The 23,553-nt window shown below is 36.8% G+C and overlaps 1 protein-coding gene across 1 annotated transcript in view; it reads left to right on the forward strand.

Annotated features, from left to right (window-relative positions):
- The window catches only part of LOC145666539 (phenoloxidase 1-like), an 817,003-nt gene that overhangs the window by 502,544 nt on the left and 290,906 nt on the right, over positions 1–23,553 (forward strand). The gene's annotated exons all lie outside the window — the stretch shown is intronic.

Here is a 23,553-nt window from a genome sequence, read left to right on the forward strand (position 1 = left end):
CTTACTCAATAAATTAATTCACCGTGGTCCCTATTAGAAGTTGTATTTATTCGAATCCGATAGAAATACAAAGAGAAACTTCGAGAACAGGTAAAAGAAAAATGTTACTTTGGTGGGACTGGAACTAACCTTTACGAGTTCCTTTCAAGTTACAAATACATTAGACACTTTGTTTCTTGTCTTTAGGTTAACTGATTCACTGAAAGTATCTGAAAAGTTGTCTTTATTTTCTACTCCGTTATACACGTTTTACAATCATTTCTTTTAAGCTTGAACGGCAGGAAGACGAATGCAGACATTTAGGTCAATTAAAATTTCCCCATCGGGAATCGTTCCGGGGACCCCGTACACCAAAGGCACACGTGCTAGCACTTTTTTATTTGCCATTTGCAGAAGAGTTGCATGAAGCTAAAAGCTTAGGACAGATATTTAGTACATAGTATACGTAAATAATTTGAAAAATATATGTGAGTTACATTTACAGAAAATTGTTTACAAGCAGTTTTAAGAAACATATGCATATTCATTTCCATACGGATATGTGTCCATAAGATAAAAAATTGTTTGACCAAGTAACCATGTGACGCTATTGTTTTTCGTGATCGGAAAAAACTTATAGTCTGGGAACAAAGCATAATTATGATCAAACTTATGTGCAGATTCTCGGCAAATCACACTTAGCAGCCGTTGTAATTTAGCCCAGATAGAAGAAGAGTGAAGGCACAACGTCAGTCTGTGTTGTAGCGTGTCTTTCTGATTACAGTGTTGACACATATTCGTAGGGAGTACACTAATACGTTTTAACTTAACATGAGTAGGTACGAGCTCATTCACTATCGTATATCAGACACTCACGACCGCTGATGTCAACGTGGTGTTATGAATATTGTACCAAATTCTGGACCATTTTTTTGTTGGAAATTTCATTTGGATACGCGGAACGATATTATTGCAAAGAGGTGCGTGGAAGTATGTGGATAGAAAGCGGTAGGATATGGGAGTAGTTGGTAGGGTCAAAGAAAGGAACATAGGACCAACCTTGCATACAGTGTTGAATATACACCGGGGCCTGTTTGAGCGACATCATATTAGGAGGATTAGGTGCAGGGAGGGAAGAGATCCAACAAGAAATCCATTGATGGGTGATTTGGTAAGTAACTTGAAATTGTTTATAATTATTAGCTAGAAAGAATGCGGTACATTTAGCTCTGACTGACATTAGGTTCAAGCCCCCACGTTGAAGGGGTAGGGTAACAGTGTCACTCTTGACACGAAAACAATGCCCGGCTCAGAGAAACCAACCAAGCAGGGAATTTATTTTACGAACATACAAATCACTAATGGGATATATATGAGCGGAGTACCATAATTTCGCACATAAATAACTATTGATATACCAAATACATTGGAGTATGTTTAAGTTGCGCAATTTGTGATTTAGACTATGCATTCGTAATTTTTGAATGAGAGGATCTCAAATATGTTCGTACTGTAAACTGTCCAAATTAGAAAACGTTATTCCCAGGATTTTCACTTTCGTAACCAGTTCAATGTTGGCAAATGGTAGAGGTATGCCGTCCATAGTCCAAGAATGAAAGGGCAACACTTTCGTTTTTTTTTTTTTTTTGTAAATTAAGCAGTTCGCCACTAAGAGCACTAAATTGTTGTAATTGGTCAATAATATAGTTAAATTAGAGTGGTACAGCTAAGGCTAACATCGTTTGCAAAGGCAGTAACTGATATATTTTGCAGGTAATTCAGCTCAGGTTGTATATATGCAGCTAACTTATATAATAAAGGTTCTAGTGCGAGGCCAAAAAAAAAACATGGAAATCGGGCAACCCTAACGAACTCCTTTCTGTAATGGAATGGGAGCAGTAGAGAAACCATTTATTTGAAGCTTAGCCGTGGCTGTGCTATAAATGTAAGTGTTAAAGTTAACGAAAATTTCCGGAAAATTATACGCTCGTAGCACAGCAAACAGAAAGGCATAAGATAATCGATCAAATGCATTATGAAAATCAAGGGATATCAGGCAAGCCGGTTTTCTAGCAAACGTAAAATAACCTACAACATCCCGAATCTTGGTCAGCGTATAATAAACATTCTTATGTGGATTGAGAGCAGCCTGAAATGGACTAATTTTGTCTTGAAATATTGATTTGAGGCGTCGCACTAGAACTTTATTAAACAATTTGAGATCGGTGTTGAGCAAGGTGATTTGCCTATATTGTGTGACAGTGTTGGCATCAGAAGACTTAGGAATAAAGATAACATGACCATCATTTTGAAGAAAGTGCGGAGTAGCATAGAGTTCATTATATAATGTTACCATATCCACGCCTATGATATCCCAATATTGTTGATAGAGTGCATACGGCAAACCGTCACTCTCGGGGGATGAGGTAGGATTACATTGCTTAAGCGTGTGAAGTATTTCCGCTTCTGTTAGTGGTTCAGTTAATGTCTGATTATCAGACGCTGATAATTGTGGGAGCAACATATTTAAATAATCGTGATCCTTGGGGAGGGTCCGTAGTGGCAGCATTTAGCCTTGTATAATGGTCAAAGAAAACTTTTTGAATGTCAGGGAGGGCCATAAGTTTGGTATTATTATGATTCAGGGTGTCAATCACCTTCTCAACACGACGTTTATGTTGTGCCATATAGTGATAAAATGTAATGTGTTCATCGGGCAGACAGTCTCCGTCTGGCAGGGTATGAGCATATTTGCGTACATCATTAGCATGAAGTTGTTTTATCCATGCCTTCGTTTTGTGAATTGCAATCATATTTTGCGGGCAGTTGGGCAGGATCCAAAGTTCATGAAGCGCTCTGTAAAGATACGCTAGGGTTTCACGCCGTTCTCGTTTCTTTTCAGCTCCTTGCCATTTGAAAAACTTCTTATTTTAGGCTTCGCATATTTGACCCACCAGTCATTTAGTGTCGGGTAGTAGTGACGTTGGCGGAGCCAGTACGTCCATTTAGTTCTAAACAAACATTTCGTGTCGGCGTCAGTAAGTAATAGAGGATTCAGTTTCCAAGATGTTCTTCCATAGGTTGTAGAAACACCTAGCGCAAATTTACATGTCCAGATTACTGCGGCATAATCACTGAAGGGAACTAATTTCAAATGAATATCAGTGATGGAGGATAGTAGATTAGTAGTTGCCAAAACTCGGTCCAACCGACTGCTCATAGTAGAATTTTTAAAAGTGAATTGGAGATCTCGCCGGTGGTGTACCCAGACGTCCTTGAAAGGTATTGACGAAACTAGTTGCTGTAGGGCAGGGGAGGGAATAAACTCTCCAGTGGTATCAATTGCTCTAGAGACAGCATTAAAATCGCCTGCAAGTATTGTTATTCGGAACATTCGGAAACAATGGTAAGATTTCAGTAGAGTAAAACTGTTCCCGTGCTATTCGATTATTAGTGCCAGAATACGAATAAATAATAATGATCGTAATATTGTCACAAGTAGTGCTAATACCCCTGCCAGACGGCAAATGAATAACATTTGAGACCTCTATACCTCGTTTACATAATATAGCTGTGCCCCGGTGCGCTGGTCCTATATTGACATATGCAATATATTGGGGTAAAAAGTCAAATGCTGTAAACGCCAGTTCTTGTAATAAAATAAAGTCAGTCGATGTTTGGTTGATAAAGCTTCGTAAGAGATTGCGATTAGCATCACTTTGAATTCCATTCAGATTTAATGTAATATACGATCGAACATTTGGCTTACGAACTTCTTGCATTGACCTGGATATAGCGCACAGGAACAGCAGAAACAAAAAGAAAGGAAATGACCACTCTGGTACGTTTCTTAACAGACGGCACATTTGTAAACAACCTATATAACAGCATACAATAAAAAGAAAATGTAAATAAAGCTTTGGTATTGCAGTCACTATTACGTAAATCTTACTTTAGAGTCAAAATTATTACCATATCGTGAAACTATCAATATTGAAAAAAAGAGAGAGAAGAGCTATGCGGTGTGTTGTTGGTCTCGTGTCTGATACGTGTAAGATCGCAGAACGATAGAAACACGTGGAACATGGTTTTTTGCGAATTCACTGGCTAACATTGTTTTCACCATTTGCTGGAGTGAGGGAAGACACTGCAGTAGAAGGCCACACGGATAAAGCACTTGTTACGTCATTCCGTTCATTAGCTTCTTTTGTTTTCCCTTTCTTTGACACGTTTTCACTTTGCACTGCCTGTAACGGAGGCTCTAATACAACAGGGGGAGTCACAGGTGCTGCTTGGTTAATAGCCACTTCAGGCTGTTTACAGTCGGGCGAGAGGTCAGATGACAGGGTCGTTGCAGTAGTGGAAATCATCTTGGAGGTGGCATGAGGGGCACTGCCCTCTTTACTCTGCTTCTCGGGTACAGCTGACTGAAGAGATTCACTTTTGAGGGGCAACTGGGGAAAATTCCTCTCATCCTGTAAATTAGGAGCCGAAGGGGAGGGGTGCTCTCTAGGACCATTGGTTGAACAGTAGAAACCGTTGGCAACTGTAAATCGGGTGAAGAAGGGCAATAACTAGGTGGTGTCGGCATCTTACCACTGAAAAGTTAAGTCATCTTAAATTCAGTGGTAGCTGAAGTAGATATCACCTGGGGTTTAACTTTCCGTGGACAGGTACTTGCGACGTGGTTAGGGGCCAGACAAATAAAGCAGGTAGGCGGTTGACCTTGATACATTACACTAGCACGACACCGACGAACCATAATTTTAGAGGAAATATGTTTCTCTAAAATCATTTGAACGAATCTATTGCCATTATAAACTGGAAATGGTAACGTACTGGAACACATTTCCTCCGTGACATGTATCACTTTTCCATAGGGGCCAAGCACTGCACTAAGCTCATCATTAGTGATTTCCATGGGGAGATCCAATATGCGTACACGGGTATATTGTATACTTGCACTGGACAACTGTACTTGACTTATTGTGCCATTTTCATGCACAAAATTCATGGTTTCTGGGTGCTGACGAAGAAAGGTGTCCACGTGATATTGACATTTAAACTTGATGTACAAACTATAATCCTCATTATGAAGTTGAATCGCTGAAATATCCTGAATATGTAATTGCAATTCGTTAGTTAACCAAGCCTGTATCCTGGCTACACTGGGCCTGATATGACGCATCATCTTGTCAAATGCAATTCGAACTGTATTTTTACGTAAAGCATTCATTGTAAGTGGTACAAAACTATTGTAGAGTGACATAACAACTAAGATTCACTAAACAAAACTATACAGAAATCCGGGTTAGGTACACTGACAGACACACAACTGAAATTGTATCAAACACAAAGGCCGTCAAGGCGAACGTATACCCAACTTACAGAGGAGCTCACACACGAGGTGCACTACACCGCGTCTCACAACGAACTTACCACTAGATCAGCGGTAAGAATGAATGAAATCTGTTTTGAAGTGTCTGAAATTTATGCCTATTTCGGCCTGATGTAATATGTCTATTGATGTTTTTATGTTTGCCGTATTCGGTACTTTGTGGAACGATATATGTTATTTATATAGGTTCTATAGGTTCTATTACGTATTCGTCCATAACTACTATATAAATTATCAGAATTATTCATGATCTTTCATGGAAATTCGCTGGTGCATGCACAGTAGACGGACAGTATAATTGGAAGGTGAGTTCAACACAGATTATGTATTTCACCGATATTATTTAATAGCTGTATAGAAGAGATAGCGAAAACGAGTCTACTTAATGAAGATGGAATTTCGGTAGGAGATGAAATAATGAGGTGTATACGGTTTGGGGTTGATATAGTTGTTGTTGCAGAATCTAAAAAGAAAATTAATAAGATGTAAAAAACTTGAGAAAGGTTTTGAAGAATATGAGATGAAAATAAATGTTAGAAAGACAAAATCCATGGTGATTGAAACGAAGCGATCGGTGTCAAATATAGAAGTAGGAGCGGGAGAAAAGAACAAATGACTAGTTTTCGATATCTGACTAGAATTATTAGTGATGATATGATATGTAAACGTGAAATAAAAGCAAGGATAGAAATGGCGAAAGAAGCCTTTAGGATGAAGATAATACTATTTTCTGGAGCCTCGAATAGAGTTGAAAAAGACTCATAAAATGTTTCGTGTACTGTATTTTACTGTATTTATAAATCAGAATCATGGACATTATGCAAAAGTGATGTGAAACAATTGAAGGCTTTCGAAATATATGCGTGGAGAAGAATGAAGAGAAATAACTGGGTCGAGAGGAAAACTGATGAAAGGGTGTTAGAAATGAAAAAAAAATACTATTAAGAAGAGGAAGAAAAATTAGTTGGGATATTGGTTAAGAAGGAACTGTATCATGAGGGATGAGCTAGAGGGTATGGTGGCAGGAAAGAGTGGGAGGGGATTAATTAGACTATATAGAAACAGAATTATGCTATTGGCGATATCAAAACAGAAAAATCGTATGTGAAGACGGAAAGGTTAATAGAAGATCGTGGAGCATGGCAGTTTCTCAGCCACGGTAAGTGACCCGCTGGTAATGGCGGAATACTTCTGATATAATGATGCCGATGAAGGTGCTTGGGTACCCTATGTGAGAGCATCTCCATAAAGTATGCTCATAATTGTAATTTGTGTAATCACTAAAACACCATGTTAAATTTAAGTTACAAATATGCATAATTACAATTATTATGAATATTTATTCAAAGTAGTTTACCTAAAGCAAAGAAGGGACTTATTAAAAATTAGGTACAAAGTTGAATGACACAAATAAGCCATTAGTAATACAAGTATACATTTCCCATAACTCGTAATTTTCCACCTTAAAACAAATCTGAAATGGGGTTTAGTTTCTGTTGGTAACTTTTTCGTGGTAAATCATCCGCAGCGGAATGATGTCTATCCTTCAGCCAAGAAATAACTAGCTCGTCTACTTTAAGCTTGTCTAGCAGTGGGCCATTAACATTGATGACAACAAGTTAGATAATCTTTGAGCACTTAGTCTATTTCTAATATCAGTCACCTGTAAATTCATAAGGGGAAATTCCCGTTCGCACTCTGTCGTGGAAATTGACAATATTTCTACCCGATTTCTACAACTCTTCATGAACAATCTGCTTGTTAGACTTAAGTCTGATAAAGATTTTTCTTGGTCAGTTTTGAAATACTCAGCAAGAAGTATCATCTTTCTATCACCATGCAACATCTTTTCCATATCGATCATGTCAGTTGGTAATGTCGACTCATGGAGAACAGAATCTTCATCTACGACGCCTTCGATAGGGAATCTTGTGAATAAATTATCAATTAAAGCCTGATAAACTGATGATTTCTTATTTGTTTATAAATTTAATTTTTGTAATTACACATAAAGGTTTGATGCCATTACCAAGTTCCCTCCCGCGTCTAGAAAGCGAAAGGGAACGAGGTTCCTGGAAAGTGTTCAAAGGTGAACGGGAATTTCCCTCCTTCTTCCCCCTCAATTACCACATTGCTGTTTGCCATGTGCCAAATTACGATGAATTTCAATTAAATTATCATAGAATAATTATTTCCTTGTTGAATTATCGATACTTTTCAGTGGAAAAAAGGATGAAATCTGAAAATTCCAAATCAAGGTAAGTAGACCAACGTAAAAGGAAAAAAGTGTAAAATTTTCTATATAATTATGCGTAAAATCCAAACTTAAAATTTCCGCGTAATTAAGCTTACAGTACAAATTTTATGGCTATTTCTCTCACAACGTTATGGGTTGATTGCCCTGTGCTGTAAGCGCCCATATAATAAATATAAGCATCAGCAATTATTATAGTAGAAAGCAATGGATATATGAAGCCAAGCACTGTATTTTTTGTTTCTGATCTTTGTTATATAACATCGATCGTTTTCGATCCTTTTTACAAACCAACTCACAACAAATTCTCCATATATAGAAAGTTTCCCCCCCCCCCATAAAGAAGAATTTTAAAAAAATGCTAGGATGTTTATTTTCAATAAAGAGTTAATACACTGAATTTCAGCTCCGTAAGTTTAACGACTTGCGACATACTCATTTTTTTCGCATTCTCACTACCTCCTTAGGATATTATGCATTATAATTAAAGCAATATAACATCCCTGTTTGCATTAAGGCCTAACTATATACCAAAAGTAATTTAATTTGACTTTGCAATTTGGCCGTGATGATTAAGCACACATAGTTACATTCATTTTTTTTAATAATTTATATATTACACTGATTCAAAAATGTATTTTTTCCAGTAGTTAGCTCCTCTAAAAACTTACAGGTCTCGAAAGCCAAGTAGTAGTGTAAGTTCTATTGCTATTATTACAATTAAAAATATCAATATCCAAAAGTGCCTGAAGTTCTTTTTTCACTTGATTAGATTTACTTACCTCAGGGAAGTAGACAGAAACAAAGGGAAAAGGAAGGGAAATTAAGGTCTTGAAAGTAAAACGAAGACAAATTTACCAGTCTTCAGAAGATATTGCCTACAATGCAGTGAGCAGTGTGGGTCGGTAGATCATACTGAGTAGGTGGGTCGCAGCGGGTCAAGTAGGTCACGGTGGGAGGTGGGTCACAGTGGGTCACATGCTGTTGACCCACGACAAACTGACCCACTTAGAAAACTTGACCCACTTGACCCACCGACCCACTGACCCACTCCATCTCTTTTGTATACGACATGGAATAGTAAAAATATTCCAATAAAATATATTTTTACAAATATTGATTAAGTAATTGGACTTAAACATGCTTTCCAGTAAGAATTATACATAGAGAGGATTTACTTTATAAAGTGCGATGCAAACGAATATTCTTGTTTTAATCCGATTAGAAACCGATAACTTCAAAATACTGTTTACGTCATTAGTTCTATAAACCTTTATGGTTATCGTATTATAATTATCTTTAAAATTATGATTTTGTCATTTCAAAGCGTAGAACGAGAAATAAATGTAATATTCTACCTAGATATTTGTTAAGAAAACCTTTGAAACAGTAATGATTTCAGGGCATGACATGTGGGAGAATTTGAGACCCTGTCGACATAAATTCGTGTCCATATCTTCGATCATGCTCAAAGTGGACTAATGGTGTTCTATCAATTTCCTCTCATTCATATATTGACAATTACCCGGAGATAATCTGAAATCATCAATGCTTATAATTAGGTTTTCATTACAAATCAAAGGATAATAATGAAATATTGAACATAGGCCTACTTAATATTTTGTTTTTAGTTTTGGATTTTAGATTTGCAATTCATATAATGTTCCCTTCTCTTCGAATTTGAGAGAAACGTAGTTGCCAAAGATTTATTCAAAGAAATGTTTTCAGTCCTCTGATGAAAATAAGGAACACACTTTTAAGGAAAAAAAGAAAGAAAACGAATACTTCCTACAGGGTTTGAACACATAAACTTATGATTGATAAACTATTAACCCAAACCGCTCGACTCGTTTTTTTCTATTGTCATTTGATTACATTACAGGAACTTATAACATCTCAGTGCATATATTCATTATACAAGATTGGTAAGTAGTGAGCAAAATATTTGTTTTCGCACTGTACAGAAAATTTTTACGAGCATTTTTCAGAAAAATAATGTAATCAAACATATTGCCACACGGATGCGTATCCAGGATATAGAAAAGTGATTGTCCAATTAGCCAGGTGACAGTATTGTGTTTTGTGATCGGAAAGAAACGATATTCGGGAAACAGTATAGACTGAGGTTCAAACATAGTCGCATGTAAACGGCAGATGACACTTAACATTCGTGTTAACGTTCTCCAGATATCAGGTGATTGAGCACAGAACTGCAGTCTGTGTTCAATCGTATCAGGTTGTGCACACTGTTGACACATATCCATTTGTAGTACTCCAATACGTTTTAATTTAACATTAGTAAGAACAAGCTCATTCACAAAAATATACCAGGTACTCCTTACCTGCGTTGACAGAGTGACATTGTGTATTATCTGTCAGGAAAGTAAATGTACACCTATTTTTCGAGTCTGGAATTCCTGCGCTCCATCCGTGGAGAGTATGAGAATTAAATCAATCAAATGTTTACTGAGGGGCAAAAAGAAAAGTTTAATCTGAATAAGACATTGCAGAGGGGCACAAGCTGTGAATACGAATAGTGCATAGTGTAAATAAAGGACGACACCGAAAGAGAAAGCCAGAAACAGCTGTTAAACTTAGAAAAAAAGAGTACAAATTGTCGAAGTGGGAACATAAAACACAAATACAACAAATACGCCGACAACTAAACATTCACCATGTCATGATCTTGGTGTAGTGGTTAAGGTGCTGGCTTAAAAATGCAAGTGTCGCCAGTTCGAATCCCCCTGAAGGACATTTTTAAAAATTTTTGTTAATAATACATACAGCTCATGAGAGGGCAAAAGAGGTCGTATTTAGATTTTCGTAGCAATTATTATTGGTAATGTTTAGTACTGATAATACTTTTTGTCTTTGCGTATTGCTCTTATTCTTTTCTTCATTTCGAAAGAGAAGAATATCAGAACAAATGCCACCAAAATTTCTCTTATTTTTAATATAAACGCCATTTGCAATTAGTGAAGAATAAAAATTGAACGTTCCGAAGTAGCTGCAAAAAGTAAAAAGAAAAACATGGAAGTGGACCATACTCATGGTTACTAAAAATACAATTTCTACATGCCTTACACCTCCCGACCACGTTTCTACGTTAGCAAGTAAGAGGCTTGTGTTTAGGTTAGGCTGGTCAATACGTTTTGCAAAGGGGCGCGGTTTAGCTCTGACGCACCACAGGTGCGAGAAGGGAGCAAAACACTTTTCCCCTCTCCCTCTGTGTGTCTATTTATCTATCTACCTGTATATATATAACGCTTATTGTGAATGCCATAACCACCCTAATTTTCAGCGGATTGAGACGAAACTTGGCACAAACATTAATTTTTGAAATATCTTGATGAGTTCGTTAACCAGAATAATCAGATGAAAATGTTCAAAATGGTGACCCTTCAAACTCTTAAAAAGTTCCAAGGCAACCAAATTTCTCCCATAAATAGGTATTCAGAAAGTTTGAATAACTTTTCCTCTTTTACTGAAATTTTTGTGTGCAGGGACTTATTGAAATGTTGGACCCGATTAATCGCCTAAAGAAGATTCACGCCCTTTCACTACGGTCAGCCTTTTTTTTTTTTTTGCAGGAGGGGGGTATTTTCCTATCGGAACAAGATGTTTATTAGTGATGATATGGAATTACACATTGAAAGTGATGTAACTTGTGAAACGTGTTATTTGAAAGAATAATATAATAAATGTGCTTTCCCCTAACACAGAGAACTGTAAATCATGTATTTCGAGTTCGGGAGCCTGAATGGCGAAGAGTGTTGTTTGATTTGCTTTTTAGTAACACATTGCATTGCAAATAAAGGTAGGCAACATTAGTGGTAAGTAAAATAATAATAATAATAATAATAATAATAATAATAATAATAATAATAATAATAATAATAATAGGTGTTGTTTGTGGCTAGGCAGTATCTTCCTCAATTCTTCTTCAAACGTAATGATTCTAACGCCATATCTCCCTTACAAACAAAATATTAGCAATTTATATCGAGAGAACGGGAAACTGTAGAGTGATGGGAGAAACCTTGGACAGTAAAATGCACTTTTAGTACTCAGAAAAATAAGCGATTTCAATGCAAAATGAACGAAGAGTCATTGTCATGGGTAGTCATGGGGCTACGGCGGAGCCCTCTTTAGGCAAAATGTCGATAACTTATATCGAGAGAACAGGAGGTGATAGTGGGATGGGACCAACATTGGACACCGTGGACCCATAAGGCGCATCGAAAAAAATTAGGGGGGCGGGCGCTATCCAGCCTTACTTATTTCCACATAATAATATAAATTATATTGTCGAAATACACACTTGAGTTAACTACTAATATTTCATATTATTATTATTATTATTATTGACATCGTCTTTTCATTACGTGAGCATGTTTGACATGAAGCCAAAGAGAAGATCCATCATTTGTAGAAACAATAAGAATAGTCAGTGACTATAACTGTGAACGACGGCGAAAAATACGAAAAGAATGATTACCTCTAGCGAAAGGAAACAATACTTTCTCTCAAATGGATAAAAAATCAAACCGAGATATATTCGAACTCGCATGGACGGCGCGAAAAGCCAGTGTTTTGTCCACCTTTTTAACTGACTCATCGAACTTACTTATGGCTAATTTTACTTGCTTCACTCGTTTAACTTACTTTTTCTAATAACTTATAACGACAGGGACACGAACACAGAAACATCGAGGTCAGTTAAAACTCATAGATGCTCTCCCGCCGGGATTCGAACCCGGTAGACCATACACCAAACGAGCACCTGCTAACCACTAGACCAGCGGGGAGGGCAAAACTCAATCTCTGTCTCGTTGGGGTTTACGACCACTGTATTGCCAGCTATCACTTCTGTGGGTTGTATACTATGATCACATGTTTCATCTTTGCTGGAAGAGTTAAACCTACATTCTATGTAATACATGAGGTATTTAGACCTACCTACCCTTCATAAATTGTAATGAAAAGATCATGCTGGGAAGAAGAAAAAGAACATTCCTTGGACAAAACGGAAACTATTGGCATCAGAAATATTTATCTACGAGGCATGCGCAGTAGTATATTTCAGAATAGTCACTGTTTAGTTCAGTAAACGAAGAAAGGGGTATAAAAAAGCAATGTCGCGTCAACAAGATCCACCAGAGTTGACAGAGGCAGAAGCAGATGTGTAGTAATACAACAACTTGGTTAAATTGATAATTGGTTCTCTATTCTGTAGTAGATTGTATCACAACTTTACGGGAGAGCAGAGAAAGACTTACTAATGCTCTCATATAGTAAGCTTTAATAACACGATCATATAGACACAAATGGATGTAACTGTGAGTACTACAACTTGGATTTAACGAAAGCTGTTTCGATATTCAGTGGTTTCCAGCGTTGTATAAAACACAAAAAATAAGACACAATACAATTCTTCATACCTCAGCTTCCAGTAGCTAGATACATGCAATTTCTGGTTAGATACTGAAACTGTTGTCGGATTTTAATACATCACGTATTGCAGGATACAAAATGCTTTGCATTACTTGTGTGTTTCTAGACAGCTAGTCTAGAAAGTAAAACCGGACAAATTCCGGAATTCGGAAAATTCCGATTTTGGAATAATTCCGGAATTCGGAAAAATCTGGAATTTAGAAATTTCTAATTTCGTTAACATTCCGGAATTCAGAAAAATCCGAATTTTTTCGAAATCCGGAGTTTTTATCAATTTCGGAATTTTCTAAATTCCGGATTCTTCCGGAGTTCAGGAATTCTTCTGAATTAGTTTAACTGAATTCCAAAATTTTCCGAAATCCGGAAAGTGAAAGTTCCGCTTCCGAAAAATTAATTTATTTTCCTTAATATGAATCGTCAATCTATCATATTTGTAGTTTCGTGTGGAGAAAAAACAAGCTTGTGAACCAACGGTTTAAAAACAACTTAAGTTATTAATGTAAGCTTTGCCGACTTCATAAAAGAAATACGTAAGACATTTTGAATCGAAGAAATATAACATACAAGTTTCCAAGCGGAGACAAAGAAACCTAACGCAACCAGACTAAAGATGAATCGTTTACCGCGTAGCAATCGCGGTTCAGTGGTCAAGGTGCTTGTGCGAATGCACGTTGCAATTATTATTTTATTTTACTTTAGGATTTTTGATGGCGATTGATCAGCGATAACATACGTTTTATTATATTCAGATAGCCTATTTGAATACTCGGATGTTTCAATACTTGAACTATCAAATCTTCAGGAATAATAATAAACTAATATTAATAATTATTATCTCGAAGAAGATTAAAAGCTAGGAGCTAATTATCGCTCAGGTCATACCATTACAAGCAGAAACGTGACATTTGGAAAGAATATTTCGGTTTGGTTTAATGTTGCTCACGAGAAGAGGAATTTCTCATCTCGTTTCTAAAACAAATAAAATAACATAAGAATTAACATTTTACATTCGAGACAGGTCAAGGCTAACTCAAAATTTTCGTCTCTCTTTGGAGATGAAAATCGAGACGAGACGAAAAGTATCGTAAACATTTCCCGTCTTGTCTCGATCCTCGAAATAGTGTATGACCATTCTTTAACTAACAATTGCTCTTTAGACTAAATCTCATAGGATATTTCGTTACATTGTATTTCAGAGCTCATTGAATTATACTCTGTGTAGGTATTTTGTAGTAAAGCTTTTATATTTAACTCTGCATATCCTAAAAATTAGTTTATTACGTGCCATACTGTTGAGTGATATTCAGTTATATTTATTACAGTTATTTTCCTTAAAACATAGAGTATAATACTTTCTACATGAAACTTCAATGGAACGTTCTAGTTTAAAATGTTGGTAGTTGCAGAGGTGTGTCTTGAAGGTACGGAACCCTTTCCCGAAATCTCTACTTTTAAGTAAGTTTTGCCAAATTTCAGAGCAAGTTTAAAACTTTTATTATTATTATTATTATTATTATTATTATTATTATTATTATTATTATTATTATTATTATTATTATTATTATTATTATTATTAATATATCAACACCGTGTATAATCTTTAAAAGATATACGGTTTGTATCTGAATAGTAAAAGGTAATTGTCGATCTCGGTCGTCGAAAAGTCTTCAGGAGGCACATCGGTCACGTTGTGGGTTTGAGTTCCGAAGGGCCAAGTATTCGGGCTCGAGCCAAAAATACTCAAAAGTTATAGGCTTCAGTCAAACATGTTCAAAACAGCTGGGACCGGGTTTAGCCTTCTTAACGGCTCGAGCGGCTCGGCTTACAGTTCATTCACTATCAAACCGAACAAAGAAGTGAGCCGAGCCAACAGCTCACCCAACCGAGCCAATTTGAGCCATCGGCTTAGTTGAGCTGAGTCGAAACGTGCCGATGGACTAGTTTCAACTTAGGTGGCTCGAACCGGTTCACATGAGCCGAGTAGGTGACCCATCCCGACTCAGAAAGCTCGAGCCATCGGCTTAATTGGGGCGAGCCGACGGCTCGTCCCAACCGAGCTGACTCGAGCTGTTCGCTCAGTTGATACGAGCCGAACTGGTTGATATCACTACCCGAGTTGATCTTCTGCTTGGGCTCAAGAATTCGACCGTGCAGGTCTCAGCCTTCATTTCAAGAACTACAGTATATACATTTGAGTCTGTCACGTAATAATAATAATAAGAAAACTCTTGTCTTTTCGTTATCTAGACGAGACGAAATACACTAAAATTGCAACACGAGATGCACTAAAATTACGAGACGAGACGCACCCCTGTCGTGAGCAACACTAAAAGTATTCGACATTACTGCTTACATTTCTCATAGCTTTCGCTTTCCAGTCTAATCAGGCCATTATTTCAAAATAAGTTAAAACGAGCTGAACGAGCGAGCGATTCATTATCAGAGTCGACTCAACTCGAAACTCAACCTCGAAAACAGCGACTTGGCTCGGAACTCAACTCAAGAAAATTACCATTGACTCGACTCGAATTGAACTTGACTCAAGTCGAATTTTGGCTCGACTCGTGCTCATCCCTATTCGTATTTGTATTTTATGTTTCCACTTCAACAATTTCTACTCTTTTTTTCTCCGTTTACCTGCTGTTTCTGGATTTCTCTTTCGGTGTCCTCCTTTATTTACACCATGCACTCTTCTTATTTCCAGCTTGTGACCCGCTTCAATGTCTTATCCAGTTTAGGCTTTTCTCCTTACCTTGACTACACATGTGATTGATTTAATTCTCACTTTCCGCGCAAGACCGATGAAAATTTATTATTATTATTATTATTATTATTATTATTATTATTATTATTATTATTATTATTATTATTATTATTATTATTATTATACTATTGAACTTGCACGGCGAAATTACTGTATAATACGATATCATTTCTATAATTTTACTCCATTGTATGTTATTTAGTTTATTAATGGGCATTAAATTGTCTCCAGATCAACGAATAAATTAACTATAGCATACACTTTGGTGGAAATATCATTACAGGAAAAATTGATTCGTTCCAAACATGTTCATGTAATGATATTTCCACCAAAGTGCATGCCGTAGTTAATTTATTCGTTTAGTTAGTTTTTTAACGAGAAGACAAAAGTTTTTTTATTATTATTACGAGACAGCCTCAAATGTCGCAATCATCAATATAAGTATATACTGTAGTTCTTAAAATCAAGGCTGAGACCTGCACGGTCGAATTCTTGAGCCCAAGCAGAAGACCAACTAGGGTAGTGATATCAACCGGCTCGGCTCGTATCAACTGAGCGAACAGCTCGAGTCGGCTTGGTTGGGATGAGCCGATGACCCGAGCCAGAACAGTTGGAACGAGCCATCGACTCAGCTCAATTGAGCCGATGGCTCGAGCTTTCTCGGTTGGGATGGGTCACCTACTCGGCTCATGTGAACCGGTTCGAGCCAGCTAAGTTGAAACTAGTCCATCGGCACGTTTCGACTCAGCTCAACTAAGCAGATGGCTCAAATCGGCTCGGTTGGGTGAGCTGTTGGCTCGGCTCACTTCTCGGTTCGGTTCGATAGTGAATGAGCTATAAGCCGAGCCGCTCGTGCCGCTGAGAAGGCTAAACCCGGTCCCAGCTGTTTTGAACATGTTTGGCTGAAGCCTATAACTTTTAACAATTTTTGGCTCGAGCCCGAATACTTGGCCTTTTGGAACTCAAACCCACAACGTGACCGATGTCCTTGCCTCCTTAAGACTTTTCGACGACCGAGATCGACAATTACCTTTTACTATTCAGATACAAACCGTATATCTTTTAAAGATTATACACGGTGTTGATATATTAATAATGATAATAATAATAATAATAATAATAATAATAATAATAATAATAATAATAATAAAAGTTTTAAACTTGCTCTGAAATTTGGCAAAACTTACTTAAAAGTAGAGATTTCGGGAAAGGGTTCCGTACCTTCAAGACACACCTCTGCAACTACCAACATTTTAAACTAGAACGTTCCATTGAAGTTTCATGTAGAAAGTATTATACTCTATGTTTTAAGGAAAATAACTGTAATAAATATAACTGAATATTACTCAACAGTATGGCACGTAATAAACTAATTTTTAGGATATGCAGAGGTAAATATAAAAGCTTTACTACAAAATACCTACACAGAGCATAATTCAATGAGCTCTGAAATACAATGTAACGAAATATCCTATGAGATTCAGTCTAAAGAGCAATTGTTAGTTAAAGAATGGTCATACACTATTTCGAGAATCGAGACAAGACGGGGAATGTTTACGATACTTTTCGTCTCGTCTCGATTCTCATCTCCAAAGAGAAGCGAAAATTTTGAGTTAGCCTTGATCTGTCTCGAATGTAAAATGTTAATTCTTATGTTATTTTATTTGTTTTAGTAACGAGATGAGAAATTCCTCTTCTCGTGAGCAACATTAAACCAAACCGAAATATTCTTTCCAAATGACACGTTTCTGCTTGTAATGGTATGACCTGAGCGATAATTAGCTCCTAGCTTTTAATTTTCTACGACATAATAATTATTAATATTAGTTTATTATTATTCCTGAAGATTTGATAGTTCAAGTATTGAAAAATCCGAGTATTCAAATATCTGAATATAATAAAACGTATGTTATCGCTGATCAATCGCCATCAAAAATCCTAAATAAAAAAAAGAAAATACAACGTGCATTCGCACAAGCACATCGACCACTGAACCGCGATCGCTACGCGGTAAACAATTCGTCTTTAGTCTGGTTACGGTAGGTTTCTTTGTATCCGCTTGCAAACTTGTATGTTATATTTCTTCGATTCAAAATGTCTTACGTATTTCTTTTATGAAGTCGGCAAAGCTTACATTACTAACTTGAGTTGTTCTTAAACCGCTGGTTCACAAGTTTGTTTTTTTCTTCACACGAAACTACAAATATGACAGATTGAATTCTCATACTCTCCTTTTCCTTCAATGCAGTTGCCATTACCTTTTCAAAGACTTATTTCCGCCACGATTCATATTAACCAAAATAAATTCATTTTTCGGAAGCGGAACTTTCACTTTCCGGATTTCGGAAAATTATGGAATTTAGTTAAATTTCGGAATTCAGAAGAATTTCGGAACTCGGAAAGAATCCGGAATTTAGAAAATTCCGAAATTGAGAAAAACTCCGGATTTCGAAAAAATCCAGATTTTTTCGAATTCCGGAATGTTAACTAAATTAGAAATGTCTTAATTCTGGATTTTTCCGAATTACGGAATTATTCCAAAGTCGAAATTTTCCGAATTCCGGAATTTGTCCGGTTTTACTTTCGGGAGTCCGAAAAGTAATAATTCCGGAATTGGCTATCCCTAGTTTATACATAACCTTTCAAAACAATAAGCTAGTATATCCTGACCAGCGAACGAGTGCGGGCGGCCGGTTTTGGAACTAAAATGCAAGCAGCAGTGTTTCTAACCGGATTACTTGTAATCAATCTATCACAGTTCTTTTTGTTCTGTTCGTAATAAACCATTTCACGCATATGCTCAAGTCAGGGGCAGATCTAGGGGGTGGGGCGATCGGGGCGATTGCCCCCCTCCAGAATAGGATATTTTTTGTTTTAAAAATAAAACCTAAGAATTTTCACCTTTGTATTATAAATGTAAAATAAAACTTAAAATAGGCAGGCCATACTTTTTTTGTTTTACGTTGCTGAAGTCAAATAAAACAATAAAATACAATAAATTACTTACATTGGCGTTCTTACTTAAAAAAATGTCCACTTTCGAAATCGCAGGTGGCCATTTCTGTTCTAGAAATAGCAGACAATAGCTACTTCTCCTTTTCTAAAGTTGTTTCACATTTCTTTTTTTCTTTTCTTTTTCTTTCTTTTTTTTCAATACTCTTAGCTTGATTTCACTTCGAACGACCGCGCTCTGAACATTCAGCCTGGATCCGCCCCTAGCTCAAGTTAAGACAAACAGTTTCAAAAGTTATTGAAGTTATTTGCAGAACATCTTAAGTAACAAAGAAAGAAACAACTACAACAAAAACACACAGTTCATATTAACTTGCGAACAAACTAGCGAGTAGCGTTTTACAGGTTGCTTCTGTTTTAAAACGACATCGAATAAAATGTAATCAATTTTTATACAATCTGCTCAATACACGGTAGGAGGTCACTGAATTGTCAATTGTGCATTGGTGTTCTTAAATTGGTAATTTCCATTCATATATCACTATTCACAATACATCTGCATTACTGCAGGAATGGTTCACTACAACCACATAACTTACGGCGTTCTTTATTGAGTGGAAGAGATTAGGCTATGCATAACATCCAAACTGCAACTTTTAAAAGCCGTTGGATACACTGCAGAGTGAAACTCTCCGCTCCCCTGTCCCACCGCGCTTGCCAAGAAACTGATGTAAACACAACACCAGCGCCATCCTCCCAAAACCGCACTGCTATCCTGGTCAGGTAATAGCTGTCTACAAACAAACAAGTAATGCAAAGCATTTTGTATCCTGCAATACGTCATGTATTAAAATCCGACAACAGTTTCAGTATCTATCCAGAAATTGCATGTATCTCGCTACTGGAAGCTGAGGTATGAAGAATTGTATTGTGTCTTATACAACCCTGCAAATCACTGAATATCGAAACGGCTTTCGTTAAATTCAAGTTGTAGTACTCACAGTTACATCCATTTGTATCTATATGGTCGTGTTACTAAAGCTTACTATATGATAGCGTTAGTAAGTCTTCCTCTACTCTCCGGTAAAGTTGTGATACGATCTACTACAGAATAAAGAACCAATTATCAATTTAACCAAGTTGTTGTATTACTACACATCTGCTTCTGCCTCTGTCAACTCTGGTGGATCTTGTTGACGCGACATATTTGCTTTTTTATACCCCTTTCTTCGTTTACTGAACTAAACAGTGACTATTCTGAAATATACTACTGCGCATGCCTCGTAGATAAATATTTCTGATGCCAATAGTTTCCGTTTTGTCCAAGGAATGTTCTTTTTCTTCTTCCCAGCATGATCTTTTCATTACAATTTATGAAGGGTAGGTAGGTCTAAATACCTCATGTATTACATAGAATGTAGGTTTAACTCTTCCAGCAAAGATGAAACATGTGATCATAGTATACAACCCACAGAAGTGATAGCTGGCAATACAGTGGTCGTAAACCCCAACGAGACAGAGATTGAGTTTTGCCCTCCCCGCTGGTCTAGTGGTTAGCAGGTGCGCGTTTGGTGTATGGTCTACCGGGTTCGAATCCCGGTGGGAGAGCATCTATGAGTTTTAACTGATCTCGATGTTTCTGTGTTCGTGTCCCTGTCGTTATTAGTTATTAGAAAAACTAAGTTAAACCAGTGAAGCAAGTAAAATTAGCAATAAGTAATTTACTGAAACACGTTCGATGAGTCAGTTAAAAAAAAGTGGAAAAAACACTGGCTTTTCGCGCCGTCCATGCGAGTTCGAATGTATCTCGGCTTGATTTTTTATCCATTTGAGAGAAAGTATTGTTTCTTTTCGCTACAGGTAATCATTCTTTTCGTATTTTTCGCCGTCGTTCACAGTTATAGTCACTGACTATTCTTTTTGTTTCTACGAATGATGGATCTTCTCTTTGGCTTCAAGTCAAACATGCTCACGTAATGAAAAGACGATGTCAATAATAATAATAATAATAATATGAAATATTAGTAGTTAACTCGTGTGTGTATTTCGACAAAATAATTTTATATTATTATGTGGAAATAAGTAAGGCTGGATGGCGCCCGCCCCCCTAATTTTTTTCGATGCGCCTTATGGGTCCACGGTGTCCAACGTTGGTCCCATCCCACTATCACCTCCTGTTCTCTCGATATAAGTTATCGACATTTTGCCTAAAGAGGGCTCCGCCGTGGCCCCATGACTACCCATGACAATGACTCTTCGTTCATTTTGCATTGAAATCGCTTATTTTTCTGAGTACTATAAGTGCATTTTACTGTCCAATTTTTCTCCCATCACTCTACAGTTTCCCGTTCTCTCGATATAAATTGCTAATATTTTGTTTGTAAGGGAGATATGGCGTTAGAATCATTACGTTTGAAGAAGAATTGAGGAAGATACTGCCTAGCCACAAACAACACCTATTATTATTATTATTATTATTATTATTATTATTATTATTATTTTACTTACCACTAATGTTGCCTATCTTTATTTGCAATGCAATGTGTTACTAAAAAGCAAATCAAACAACACTCTTCGCCATTCAGGCTCCCGAACTCGAAATACATGATTTACAGTTCTCTCTGTTAGGGGAAAGCACATTTATTATATTATTCTTTCAAATAACACGTTTCACAAGTTACATCACTTTCAATGTGTAATTCCATATCATCACTAATAAACATCTTGTTCCGATAGGAAAATAACCCCCTCCTGCAAAAAAAAAAAAAGGCTGACCGTAGCGAAAGGGCGTGAATCTTCTTTAGGCGATTAATCGGGTCCAACATTTCAATAAGTCCCTGCACACAAAAATTTCAGTAAAAGAGGAAAAGTTATTCAAACTTTCTGAATACCTATTTATGGGAGAAATTTGGTTCCCTTGGAACTTTTTAAGAGTTTGAAGGGCCGCTATTTTGAACATTTTCATCTGATTATTTTGGTTAACGAACTCATCAAGATATTTCAACAATTAATGTTTGTGCCAAGTTTCGTCTCAATCCGCTGAAAATTAGGGTGGTTATGGCATTCACAAATTGTGTTATATATATATACAGATAGATAGATAAATAGACACACAGAGGGAGAGGGGAAAAGTGTTTTGCTCCCTTCTCGCACCTGTGGTGCGTCAGAGCTAAACCGCGCCCCTTTGCAAAACGTATTGACCAGCCTAACCTAAACACAAGCCTCTTACTTGCTAACGTAGAAACGTGGTCGGGAGGTGTAAGGCATGTAGAAATTGTATTTTTAGTAACCATGAGTATGGTCCACTTCCATGTTTTTCTTTTTACTTTTTGCAGCTTCTTCGGAACGTTCAATTTTTATTCTTCACTAATTGCAAATGGCGTTTATATTAAAAATAAGAGAAATTTTGGTGGCATTTGTTCTGATATTCTTCTCTTTCGAAATGAAGAAAAGAATAAAAGCAATACGCAAAGACAAAAAAGTATTATCAGTACTAAACATTACCAATAATAATTGCTACGAAAAACTAAATACGACCTCTTTTGCCCTCTCATGAGCTGTATGTATTATTAACAAAAATTTTTAAAAATGTCCTTGAGGGGGATTCGAACTGGCGACATTTGCATTTTTAAGGCAGCACCTTAACCACTACACGAAGATCATGACATGGTGAATGTTTAGTTGTCGGCGTATTTGTCGTATTTGTGTTTTATGTTCCCACTTCGACAATTTTTACTCTTTTCTTCTAAGTTTAACAGCTGTTTCTGGCTTTCTCTTTCGGTGTCGTCCTTTATTTACACTATGCACTATTCGTATTCACAGCTTGTGCCCCTCTGCAATGTCTTATTCAGATTAAACTTTTCTTTTTGCCCCTCAGTAAACATTTGATTGATTTAATTCTCATACTCTCCACGGATGTAGCGCAGGAATTCCAGACTCGAAAAATAGGTGTACATTTACTTTCCTGACAGATACTACATTATGCCATATCATCTTCCAGTTTTTTGTGGGAAACTTTTGTTGAACCTGCGGAACCATTTCGTTGTACAGTGGTGCAAGTAAGTACTGACCCAGAATTTTTACGTTGAAATAATTGGTGGGATCCAAGAGAGATAGACCAACCTTGTACGCATTCTTTAATATACGTAGGGGCGTCTTTGAGGGATTCCGTATTAGGGGGGTTGGGTGCTTGAAATGAGACCATCTAGCACGAAAGCCACTGATGTGTAATACTGTCAGGAATTTGATATTGCTTATAATTATTGGTTGAGAAAAACACCTTACATTTTTCACGTATCGAAATGAGCTGTAAGCCCCCTTGTTTCCAAGGGAGAATAAGGGTATTACGTGTGACACGAAAATAGTCCTGCCCAAATAAACCAATCAATAACAGAATAGGTCCGATATCGGATATATGTGACCGTAATATCATAATTTTGCACACAAATAACTATTTACATAGCAAATACGTTGAATAAGGTCTAATTTGCGTAATTTTTGTTGGAGACAGAGCCCGCGCACAGTATTCAGTAATGGATCCCAAATTCTTTCATAATAGATACTGTCACTACTCGAAAATGTAACACCCAATATTTTAACTTGATCTACCACTTCAACAGTTGAGAAGGGCTCTGGAATGCCATACATTTTCCAGTTATGAAATGTCAACACTTTTGTTTTACAGAAATTGATACGTTCACCACTAATAACACTGAATTATCGTAATTGGGCAATAATATAATAAAACTGTGG

The sequence above is a fragment of the Thermobia domestica genome, chromosome 12 (assembly GCF_964235325.1).
Source record: "Thermobia domestica chromosome 12, izTheDome1.hap1.1, whole genome shotgun sequence".
Classification (NCBI taxonomy): domain Eukaryota; kingdom Metazoa; phylum Arthropoda; class Insecta; order Zygentoma; family Lepismatidae; genus Thermobia; species Thermobia domestica.